General features: G+C 44.1%; 1 protein-coding gene across 8 annotated transcripts in view; it reads left to right on the forward strand.

Moving 5' to 3' along the window:
- The window catches only part of RHOBTB1 (Rho related BTB domain containing 1), a 107054-nt gene that overhangs the window by 32008 nt on the left and 62555 nt on the right, over positions 1–12491 (forward strand). For 2 of the 8 annotated variants that reach the window (XR_005068869.1, XR_005068872.1), the window contains exon 1: positions 10374–10702. The exons of 2 other annotated variants lie outside the window; for them this stretch is intronic. The gene's annotated coding sequence lies outside the window, so the exon portion shown is untranslated. Of the gene's footprint in view, positions 1–9940; positions 10024–10371; positions 10703–12491 lie in introns of those variants that run through there. 4 more of the 8 variants (XR_005068870.1, XR_005068874.1, XR_005068875.1 and 1 more) reach the window with 4 other exon arrangements.

Raw genomic sequence — 12491 nt, forward strand, 5'->3', positions numbered from 1 at the left:
TTAGACTTCGAATGTTAATCCGTGAACGCCTGTTTCTAAGAACAGAATCCTGCACAAGTGGCTTAACCTCTCTACACCTCAGCGCCCCCTTCTGTACAACAGAGAGGACAGCAGTACCTCATGGGGCTGCATGTGGTTTAAATGAGATACAGCAGGTTAAGCACCAGAGTGTTAGCTATAGGCATAGAGTAAGCATTTGGTAAATACTGTCATTGTTATTATCATTGGTCAAATTATTAAGAATACCCTTTCATTTATTCAGAATTAGATTAGTAAATGTGCAATTATCCCCAAACCTTGAGTTCCTCCCTCCCCCACCTGCCCCACCTACTTACTCATTTGGGCCTGCCATTTAGCATTCTCAATATCAATTAGCATTTGATTCCAGCTGGTTTTAAGGATGGGAGAAGAAAGGAATGTGAGCTGACTCCTAAGACTTAGTGGTGCTTACACCACGGTACCAAATTGTTGGGAACAGCTGAAGTCACTCAGAAGGGTATCTCCAGCATATTAAGAAATAAGGCCCAACTGTAAAACTTTTGTAGAATCCTACGTGATAATAGTTCATTACTGTTCATGAAGAATACTAGTGGCTAAAAAAAGTTACGAGTTTAATAACATGTTTAAATGAAAAACACTTCATCAACCATGATAGCACACATTTAATTTTCAAAATAGTGATATCCTTTTTCAGACAACAAGCAAGCTCGGTGCACACGGGAGTTCCTGTTCCCTTCGCATCAAACACTGGTGTGTTTGAGCATCGGTCACTGATGAGTTGTGGACCACCCATTCAGACTCAGAGAGTGCTTTCTAACACTGGGGCACTGCTTCTATGCTGCCCTAATTATAGTGTTTAATAATCAACATTGCTGGTATATACTGGGCTGGCAATTTAAGTGAGTGCATTTGTGCTGTGTAATGATAGCTGGCAGTTATCTGCGGTTTGGGACAGCCCAGGGCGGCTACTCCTTAAATAATTGACTACAATGACCCACATGTCTGCCCAATCAGAAGGATGCCTCTGTGGCAAGCTGCGTGCGGCGCCTGACCCATCGGTACGCCGTTGTTGTATTATTTACTCTGGTGTTCACAGAGTGTGCTCAGTGGAACACTGGAGTGTTGATCACAAAGAAGGGTTCCTTAGCCAAATAAGTATGGGCAGCCCCAAATGAGACTATTTCTTTCTTACATGGGCATCATCTCCTTTCACGTAGAAATGCCCTGAGAAGTCTTCCGATCAGACGTGTAACGTCACTGAAGAAGATAATAACATATAAAGTATCTCCCAAATTTACTTGACCATTTGAATGTAAATAAAGGACTAGTCTCCATTAGTCACAGAGTTTCACACAGGGCTGGTCCAGTAGGATACACTTAGGGAAAGGCTACTTGACTAATTTGCTTCATCTTTCTGTTAACGATCTAATTCACTATTCTGTCATTCCAAAAATGCTCATCTACTTGCCTTTCATCCAGCTTTTCTCCCCTCTCCTCACCCTTCCCAACCAGGTTGCCAGGTTTAGCAAATAAAAATACAGGATACTGAGATCTATTTGAATTTCAGGAAAACAACAAACGATTTTTAATATAAGTGCATCCTAAACATTACACGGGACATTCGAATGTAATCAGGTGTCCCATATTTTGTCCAGCAGCCCGAACCCCAGTCTACATGACAGCCACCCACAAGTAATTCAAGGAACTCAGCTCTATTCAGTCATAAGGACATGGAAGTAAGTCATTCAATGCTTGCTGAATATGTTTTCTGAATCTTTCATAATAACACAAGTGTGAAGCACTTTTTGAGACCGCTGTAGCTTTGGCCTTTTTAAAACAATTTCAACATGAAGAGTGCAATCACTCTGAAACTCTAAACTGAAATAAACACTTGTATGCCAATATGAGCTCTTTCATGTCACAGATGAGGAAAAAAGCCCCGAGAGGAGTGACTTGATTCCCCCAAGGAAATTCTCCCACGAGGAGTTGATAACAGTCAGGCTTGAGTTCTCATTACCTAACTCTCCAGCCTGTGGTCTAGACTCACAAGCAGGCTGTCTGTACTGTTGTTCACTGTATTTGGCAGGGCTGAGAAATACCAATTCCAAAAAAAGTGATAAACTGGTGTTTTAAATTATAGAGTTATCTAAGTTCACATTTTTAATTAGTACAGTCACAATAAAAGAAGTTCAAATAAATTTAAAGCTTAAATCACACTGGATATGTTAATGTTTCTTATAGCCTTCAGAAGGATATATTCTGAAGGATATATTTGGCATTTCCCAGTGTCTCAGTTGCTATATAGTGTTCGAGAGTAGAGAACTGTCTGTGTGTGACTGTGTGTTTCCATTTATAAGCTATTGTTCAGGATAAATATGTTTTTCTTTCATCCATTAGCCACCTCAAATGTGTTATTGAGAAGAAACATCAAGCCCAGCAATAATCCCACAGTATAAGCGGTAATGCTCATAAGATCAACAGTTGTGAGAAGTTGCTTTTTATAGAATCGGAAGGACTATTTATATTCACAGTGAATGTTATATCACCTTTATTATTCAAAAATATTTGTTGGGATTGGAGTATTGAACACTGCTAAGAAAAAAAGTCACTTAGGTATTTCTTTTTGTTTCCTGTGAGTGCCACACTCAGGAACCATTTCACACAAACACCCTTTGTGCCTTCAGGTGCCGTGTGACTTAGACAAAGGGCCTAGGGTCTTCAACAACGACTCTGAGTCAGCCAAGGATGAATAAGAAGCATCTCTTTTGAACTAATGGGTCTTTACAAGTCTAGCTTATTCCTTTTCTAGATAAATGCAGGCATTTAAACATTAGGAGATATTCTTTCCTTGAGTCATTGGCAATGATATACTTACTAGGCGTCTAAGTCCCTTCCTTACCCATACTGCCCATGTATTTAAACCAAACTTCATAACCACAGCGTCTGCTAACATGGGCTGCATTCTTTCTGCATAACCTTCCGCGTTATCTCACCAACCTGACATTGCCGGCACAAGAGGAAACGAGTGTAGTCTCCCACTTGTTCCATTAGCAAGTGGAGCCATGATTTAGTTTCTTGAGGAATCATCAGAGAATGAATTAGAGGTGGCTTTGTATATTTTTCCATAAACGTTTAGTTCTATGTGACATGGTGGTGAGGTGACATCACTCACAGACAAATTACCCTCCCGTCATTGACAAATGCTTGTCAAGGACCCTGCCAGTCCTGACATTGTCATGTTCATGGAGATGAACTCTCTTCTACTCTACTTGAACTTGAGCCTACCTGAGGTTTCTGAAATATAAAGTATTAAGGCAACTTAACTGAGTGTGACATCAGACTTTAAGAGGAACTCCAGCCCATTCATGTTATTACTCAGTGTGCTATTCTGTATTGTGATCAGTATTACTTTAACTGAATGACTAAGGAATGGTAGATACAAAGTGCTAATTATATGAACGTCGTTTTTTCCCCTATGAGGAGTTCCTTCCTTAAGATGTCTAATATTTAAACAGGTATTTGAGCTCTGGCAAGTGACTTGACCTTTCTGGCCCTCAGTTTCCTCATCCATAAAGTGGGAGTAACAGTGGTCCCTTCCTCGCTGAGTCACTTTGAAGAGTTAATGTGAGCATGGAAGCATTTAGCACCCTGCCCAACACATGTGGGCGCTTGCTAAAATGTTAACTGGTATAATTACAGATTAAAAAGTCAGGTGGTGATCCTGATGTTTACGACTATTATTCATGCACACTCCGCACCTTACCTGTTTAGTACGCTTCATTCTTTGCAGAACATTTTCATAATCTCAACTGTCTTTTCATGAGTGATCAGAGTAATGCTGGCAATGATTACAGTAGAACAAATAAAAATATGAATCATAGTTTTCCCTTCAAATGGCCACGGAGATGGCCTACATATAGACCAGAGGAAGTTATAGCTAAGGTGTCTTATAAAAGCTTTATCATTTACCATTATTAAAAACCACCTCCCACGGGCTTTCTCGCTGTTTGAGGTACTGTGGGGATGAAGACACAATGACACTTCCATGCCTTCCCCCAAAACTTGGGTTTCCCCTGAGATGGAGGCTGTGATGGCCAAGGAGGCTTTGCGCCGGCCCTGGGAGGCATCGGTTCATGTTTACAAGCTAAAGATCATGCTCCCTCAATAGCGATCTGACGTGTTTCACTGCTTCTGTCTCTTACTTGCAATGCAGTTAACTACTTGTTCACAAAGGGGAGTTTACCTAGTGGTAAATTAGAGGCCATATGAAGTATTAAAGTAAATATGAATATTTACAGAGCTAGGGAGAGACTGCAGTTGTGTGCATTGCGTCAGATGTTCCCAAGTCAGGCCCTCTGTGCTTTTATAGGAGGAGCCATTACAAAAGAGGAGTGATGCCAATTCAGGGGAAGCCTCGCCATTCGGATTTTTTCTGGGGACTGACTGGTGATGTGTCCTTCCAGGTCACTGGTTTTCTAAAACATTTGCCAGTGTGTCCGGAGCTTCACATTTTACAAGACATTTTCCTACAAACATTATTTCATTTAGCCTGCTTAACAACTTTTCGGAAAGTTATTCTTCTTGTCTTCATCTCCTATATGGAACTTTGAGTTGCTATGGATTAAAGAACTAACACGGAACTACATGGCTGGTTAGCGGGGCAGTCAAAGCAGTACAATCTCGCTTTTCCATGCTTTCCACTACCCAGTCCTTCCTTAATGTGTGTTTGGGGATTTTTTTTTTTTTTGCTTGTTTAATGAAGAGAAACACAGTTTTGTATTTTTTGCATGAAACAGTTGGCCAGGCAAGATCGTCTCAAACATGCTATAACTCATAAATCTTTTCATTTATTTTTAATTAGGTAAAGGTGAAATCTAGTATTAACACCTTTTGCAAATATTAGGAATGTCACTTATTCCTGAAATAAATATCCCTTTTACATGCAGATTTTTCCAGTACAGAATCATACTTTTACTCTCAAAAAAAAAATCAAAGATACACATTATGCAGTAGACTGTTTTTCCTGTTTCTAGAGGTGTGACCTACGTGTTTCCCAATTAGTAATGCCATACTAAACAAAGCCTCACAGATGACCATAAGAGCTCTTTGCTACCCTCATACACATGCTGAGCTAGACCAGGGGAACATGACCACCTTGGTAAGGGAGATTTTGACAGGAAGAAGAATGTAGTTAGAATTGCGGAGTTCGCGTAATCACATTTTTGTCCAACTTGCCCCATGCCCAACAGAAAACCTAATGAATGCATTCCTCCAGAAAGGATTTTATGCAAACCTGCACAAATACATTTAACATGCTATAAGAAAAAGATTCCTTTTTGTTGACTTCCAGCTCACAGACTATATCCACTGGTGCTCAGTAAAACAGAAACTCCAATGTAAATAAAAAGCATTTTTGCCTTTATAGAACTGACAACTGAAGAGCACACAGTATTTAATGCTTCTATCTTTAAGTGGATAAAAATGTCAGAATCAGATCCATCAAATTAGCTTGAGTATTCATGTATTCATCTATAAACACATATATGCGCTCTTAAATGTATTTTAAGATAAATTCTTTTAAATATTTTTAGAGCCTTAAAAAAAGATTCCCCTAGAAACTACATCAGGACTGACTGGTAACTGGATTAAACACCCAAGACTGGGAGTTCATTTCCATGTGTAGTTTTTAGGCAGAGAACATCTCTTTTACTTGATCTCCCCCCCACCCCCCGCCAAGAATAACTTAGATTACCCCAGAACAGTGGGCACAAAGTAGGAGCTTCAAAGATCTCAAGAGCTGTCTTGAGTAACACCTGAGGTAACTTCCCACGTAATCAAAATCCCACAGGGCTAACCCCTTGGGCTGAAGGGTTTTCACACCTTCCCAAGTAAAAGACCTATTAGCACAGATTCATGCAAAGCCTGCCTGTGTTTGGAACACCGAGGAGGAACAGAAAAGAATCACGGTGGTAGGTTATCCATGTTGTTGGTTTCAACCACATGAAAGGGGCGTGGACGCAATGCCAGAGCATCCCCTGGCCACACAGTAGTCTGACAGCTGAGCGAAGCACCTACTCTGGCAGAAACACTACAGCTCCTGAATACAAGGTGTTTCAGGAGAAACAGAGATCCTCGGAGGCTCAGGTCATTTTCTTCTTGACCTTTGCCATTTAGCATAATGAAGGGCCCCAGGACAGGGTCAGTCTTACCTTTCTGTCTTTAGCTGGAGCAGCAGCCGGCTTTTGGGCCCACACTCTCCATCGCCTGGCGGTGGGAGCCAGAGCGCCCGTTCGGGGAAGCTGGAATGCAGGACGACCTGTACATGGAAGTCCGCACTAAACCGCTGCTTAAGCCTAGGGTCCAGAGGCCCACTCTGTTCTGGAATGCAGATATGTTTCTTGAAAAGCCAGAAAACTCGAAAATGTGAGTCAGCATGTCGACCATGTCACCAGCCACTTCGTCTGTAGAGTACGGGCTGTTGCTGGTTGTTGTGAAAGCCACCGTGTTAGCTCCAGGCCTCCTCTCCCATAGTTGTTTTTTCGTGTCTCGCTACCCTACACATCTATTCCTCAAAATGGGCCTAAGAATGAGTTAACTCTCTTCCACGTCTTCAAACTCTGCTAGTAAAAACTCCCCACGACACCTGAAACTTGCCCCCTAGGGTAATAAATGCCCTCTTTTTAGCCAGTGACAGCATGGAAGGAGGAAAAGACCAACTGCACTAAAGGGCCCTCCTTGCAGGCCTGCCTTGCAGTATAGCTGCGTTGAGGCTTGTTGGCGGCTGGAGGCGGTGTCTGCGCCTGCGCCTGCGCCTGCGCACACACCAGGACACCCCTCCTGGGGCTGTTGCCTGGTGTTAATTGGCCTTTGAGTGTGGGTTGCTCACAACTGAGTTACATGTTTATAAAATAATAGCGAAAACATCCCATGTATAGAAGTTTTATGTAAGTACTTGAGTATGCTTTACATAACTACCTGAGAATATTCTCTGTAAAAGTGATGGCAGTAGAAATGCCGAACAATAGGGATTGAATTTTAAATAGTTATCTTGAGGTAGTATTTATCTGCAATTTGAAAAATCTCATGGTCCAAGAATATACTTCTTTAAAGACGCTCAAAAGTATAAAATAAGTAAACTCAATAGTATAAAATAAGTAAACAATCCAATTATAAAATAGGCCAAAGACAGCAAACAGGTGCTTTAGCGAAGAGATACTGATGGCAAATAAGACATGCGAAAAAATTTTCAACATTATTAGCCATTTGAGTAATGCAAATTAAAACCGCAATAAGACATCCCTATAAAACTATTGAACAACTGACATTTAAAAAATAGTGACAATACCAAATGCCGGTGAGAATGTGAAGAAACTAAATCTCTCCTACCTTACTGGTGGAAATGTCAAATGGTACAGCCACTCTGAAATGGACAGTTTCTTAGCATCTGACCCTGCAGTTGCATTCTGAAGCATGCATCCCAAAGAAATAAGAACTTATGCCCACACAAATACCTGTACACAGATGTTTACAGAAGTGTTATTTGTAATAGTAAAATACTGAAAACCACTCAACCATCCTTCAAGGAATGTAAATGGAGGAACATACTCTGGTATGATAACAACTTATTTAGCAATAAAAAAAAAGGGCAAACTACTGATACCTGCAACATTCTGGATGAACCTCAAGGGCATTGTGCTGAGTAAAAAAAATCAATCTCAAAACGTTACATGTTTTATGCTCCCATTAATATAACAATCTCAAAGTGATAAAACTCTGGAGACAGAGAACAGATGAATGGAAGGGGGTGGCCACAAATGCAAAGAGCTAGCGTGCTGAAGTACTTTCATGAAAATGGAACAATTCTCTATCTTGATTGTAGAGACTTCTTTTAATCCTATGACTTTGGTAAATATTTACCATAAAAGTTAGCCAAAAGTTTTTGTGCCCACTTTGGTGAGTGTAATCCTGAAAGTATTTAAATAAACAGTGTTGGTTCAATTAAGCTTAAGTACCCATTTTATATATCTGTTAAAAGCAAACAGCATTGTCTGTATTAACAAACAACAATTGACACGTGTGGATTATTTTCTGGCAATAAAAAGAACAGGAATAAATTCATGACAGTGATTCTGGAGATCAATTTGCTATTATTCCTTTTTTCTCCTTTCCTGTCAGCAAAATAGAATCTGTACTCCTTGCTGCAGTTTCTCCAACTTTTCCAGGATTCCGGGTTTCATGTGTAAAATTTGGGAGCTACATGGCATAATTATGGCAAATTCTCAGATCATGGCCCTAGTCTGGAAGGCCTTTATAGAATAGTGACTTTTCCGATGCCGTATACGAATTACCGTTTGCATCAATTAACTTTCCTGGAAGTTTTTCTGGTCAGTTTCCCTCAGATTTAGACATCCAACTAGGCAATTTCATGATGACTATTTGTTCTTTACCCTTTTTGAGAAAAGCATCCTTTGGAAGGCCTGAGTCTCAATGCTCCCTGGGGATAGAAGGCGACTTACGAATGGCTGCCTGCCACCCAGAGTTTTGTATAGGCGTCTTTCTGGCCCTACCTTGCTTAAGCATGCAACTTAACTTTTTCAAATGTACTACTGGGGAAATTAAAGAAACAGGAAATGTACGTTGTCAAAAAGCAGGTTAGTGATAAAACAAGCCCTTGGCACAGGCTGACCCAGGTACAAATGCAGTGTCAAAATCTCAGAAAAACTACTTCTGCATGCCTCAGTTGCCTCATCTGTAAAATGATCATGCTGTTAATAGCATCTACCTCATTGATTATTGTGAGGACTGAGAAACTGTGTTTTAAACCTCCCAGCCCATCACCTGCCTCACACGATGGCTGCAATACGTGGGATTCCCCTTTCCCTTGAGTTTCTACCCTGTTTCTTAGTCTCCAGGGTAGTTTGAAAAGATTGGAGACTGATAACTCCATTTCCAAAGACAGTTCAATACGGATGGCTGAAACAAAGCAGGTTGCCCTTAATACCTTTCCTTTTAAAAACACTGAATTTCACTGTATTCTGGAGAGTCTGGGGTATTCAGAGAGCATCAGGCAAGCCTTTGTCTCTGAAGGAAATACAAACTAGTGGGGAAGAGTAGGGATACACCATAGACTAAAACTCATCTGGGGACCCTGGGAAGGGAAAGTATTCCATCTGGAAAACTGAGGATGGTTTCCTGGAAGAAACTGAGGCACAGTGGGGTTTGTGTGCCTTTAGAATTTACCCCCTGTGCTCTTTCTTGGGGGCTATGGCAAAGAGATCACCCTTGCAACAAACTATGGTTCCCTTTTTCCCAGACCTCAATACCTCAGAAGATACTACCTGAGAATTCCTTGAGGACTAAGGACTCATTGTTGCCATCTTTGCATACCCAACCCTTGACACACAGCCTTCTCAATAAAGGTTTATTAAATGAATAAACCCCTTAAGGGAACTGAACTTATCAATACTGGTACTCTGCAGGCTGGGAGTGATTTTCGCAGGCCATCTCAAAACTCCTTGAGGGCCCAGACCAGTTTGGTTGTGTTCATCCTCACCCTCTTAGAACTAACTTGACAGGGTAGCTGACATTCTGTAGGCACAATATGTGAAGCATGCAAAGATACCCCTGGTCTTGTCCTCAGAGGTCACAGTCAGCCTGCAAAAGTGCGAAGATGGACTATCATAGGTTTGCAAGGATTCTGACAGCCCATGAGCAGACAGAAGTCAATTTCACTTCCTCACTCAGCCATCTGTTGGAGGTTGTAAATCGCCTCCTTACTCGGGTCGGGGGCAGCTAAGTGCGTCCTTAAGCCCTCTCCGGGGATCCCAAGAGCCAAGTCACCGAGGAAGGTAACCCAGAGGGGGGAGCCCGCCAGCACGTGCAGCCGCCAAGGGGAGGAGGAGGCTGGGCTAAAGCAGCCCTTAGTCAGCAGCTGAGCTCGTTTTTGAAACAAAAGCCAATGTCCTCCTTCGGAGTCCGCGGCCGGTCAGCTGCTAGGGGAAAGAAATCCGTGCTGCCCAGCCGGTTAGTGGCCCAACTTACTTTTCCAGAGCCTGGGACAAAGGGCCAGCAGTTGTATGGGAATGGGTGGGATGTTAGGGATGGGAACGGGGACACAATCCGCAGTGACCTGCCCCTCCCAGAAGCTTGGGAGAAGGGCCGGGGTCTTCCATGCTCTGCGCATGTTTGTGACGGGCAATCCGCCCCTGAGCCCAGGCCCCCGTCTGCGTAAAGCTGAGGCACCTTTGCCACCAGCGCCCCAGCGCACAGACACACCAGGCCCTGGTTTCATGAATGAAATCCAATCGTGTGGATATAAATAGCCCTGAAGGCTGCTAACGTCACAGAGCGAGCGGCTGCCGCCACCGCGGCTGAGCTCGGGGCCGGGAGCTCTATTCCGCGGAGCTGGCCCGCCTGGGAGTGGGGTGTGGGCAGGAGGAGAAGAGGAGGGCTGGGGGTGGAAAGAGGCGAACCCTCCGTCCCCGGACAGGGAAGAGCGGGCGCGGCGCTGGGCGAGCCCGCCGGGCGAGGCTGTGCCATGCTGCCTTTGTGCAAAGTTGGGCGGCGGGCGGCACGCCGCGCGCAGGGGCCCCGCACACCCGCGACCGCGCGCAGTCGTGGCTGCTGCTGAGTGGCGGGGGCCCCCCTACCCTCCCCCCAGCCCTTGAAGGCGGAGAGAGCTCGCGTCTCGCTCGGCTTCAGGGTAGGTTCTGTGTCGTGAGTGCGCTATGGTTTGAAACTTCTCGGAGCTGCCGCCGCGGAGGAGCCCCCACCGTCCCGGCCTCAGCGGGTGGCATGTGGGGGCCCCGGGCCGCGCCACGCGGTGAGCAGCGTCCCGAGAGAGAGTTGTGGGACCCAGCTGCTTTAGGAGCCGCCCTCGCCCCTCCGACAGGCCGGGAACCCTCACGCGGGAGGCAAACAGAAGAGAGATTTCTAGGAGCGCCCGCACAGCCGCACCCCTAACTCGGAGCTGAGGAAATGAACAACAGGCACCCCTAGCAGGCTGGCTGTGCCAGGGAGGGGGTGGTGCCGCGCCGACGAGAGGGCTCTTTTCCTTGGAAGGATGATGGCAGGGAGCCGGAGGTCCCGAAGCGGGGGGGATAAGCGTGCCCCTTTGGCGCTCGCAGCCCCCACGAGTTGACTGGTCAGCCCACAGTTTGGAGCTCCAACCCCCGGCCCCGTGTCTGTGGAGTCTGTTGTGAGTTGCTGTGACAACAGCAGGAGCTGCCATGAGGGGCTTGCAAAACCTCTTACCTTGTCTCTGCGTGCTCAGCTTTTGGGGGTACAGTGGGGGTGGGGGGTGTACAGACAAGGGAATCCAACCTCCTCTCCAAAAAAAGAAGTGAGAGGAAGGCACAACTATGTAAAGATATATCATGAGATCCTACTGTTAGCTGCGCCGTTTCTATCCTCAGCAGTATCAAACATCTCAACTGAGGAGCAATGTCAATATTTAGACTTGGACAAGCCAGAAAGTTAGAAGCGAGCGCCAAGCACAGGGTTTTGACTTGGCTTTGCACGTCAGCACACAAGCTGTGCCTTTCGAGCTGACTGTACACATTTGCTGGGGGGGGAAAATGCATGAAGGTTGATATATACACAAAGGCACCCAGACCTTCCTAGGAAGATCTAGAAGGACCAAAAGAGTCTGCTTGACTTTGAACTTCCCCCAACCTGCGCTGTTCATTCAGGTCTGTTGGACCCAAGCCAGATGCTCAACTTGAGGTTTTGCTGGTTTGGGACTCTGCCACCCCCAGCCAGGCTCTGCTGCATATTCTGCACTGAACTAGTATCCCCTCTAAACTACAAAGATACTGTGATCAGTAGTTTTCACCCTTGTATACCATTTCTATCCACAGATATACATTGCCAATAGTCAGTGTTTGTCTGTTCTCAGGCAAGCTCCAGGCCTTTCCAAATGTACACTAAGTTTGTTTACAAACACTCTTTAGAAACTTGGAATTACATTTCATTTCCAATAACTTCGTAGATGCCTCAGAGAGTCTCTGTTTGCTAGAAAATAAACACAAGTTCTCGTCCATGTAAATAACTCTGCAGGTGGAGTGGGCAGTAAACTTCTCAATTAAACAAGGTTTCCTCTAAGGTTCCTGGCTCATACTTGGACATTTTAGTGGGAAGGGGGTTTAACCAGTTAATTCCAATCTGGAAGACTGAAATAATGCTGAAGCAATAAAAAAATGGTCAGTATTCTTCTTAACTTGCCCGTTGACCATTACTTCCCAAAGTTTGGAAGGTGGTGTAAAAGTGAAGTACAAAAGGCTGCGTGTGACCAAGGGGTAGAAATAGAAACACGGGCAGTTTGATGTCATCGGCTCAATTACACCACTTATTGGCTATTCAAGTATAATTTAATAGGAAAAAGGCAGAATCATTTGGACTTTAGCATATGATAATATTGTCTAAAAATGTTATTTTGGAGGAGTAACATGTCTGCTTTTATCACTTCTACATTTTAAAATGCCTGAGAAATT

Source organism: Sturnira hondurensis, unplaced genomic scaffold (genome assembly GCF_014824575.4).
Source record: "Sturnira hondurensis isolate 20B ecotype Veracruz unplaced genomic scaffold, ASM1482457v3 Scaffold0014302, whole genome shotgun sequence".
Lineage (NCBI taxonomy): Eukaryota > Metazoa > Chordata > Mammalia > Chiroptera > Phyllostomidae > Sturnira > Sturnira hondurensis.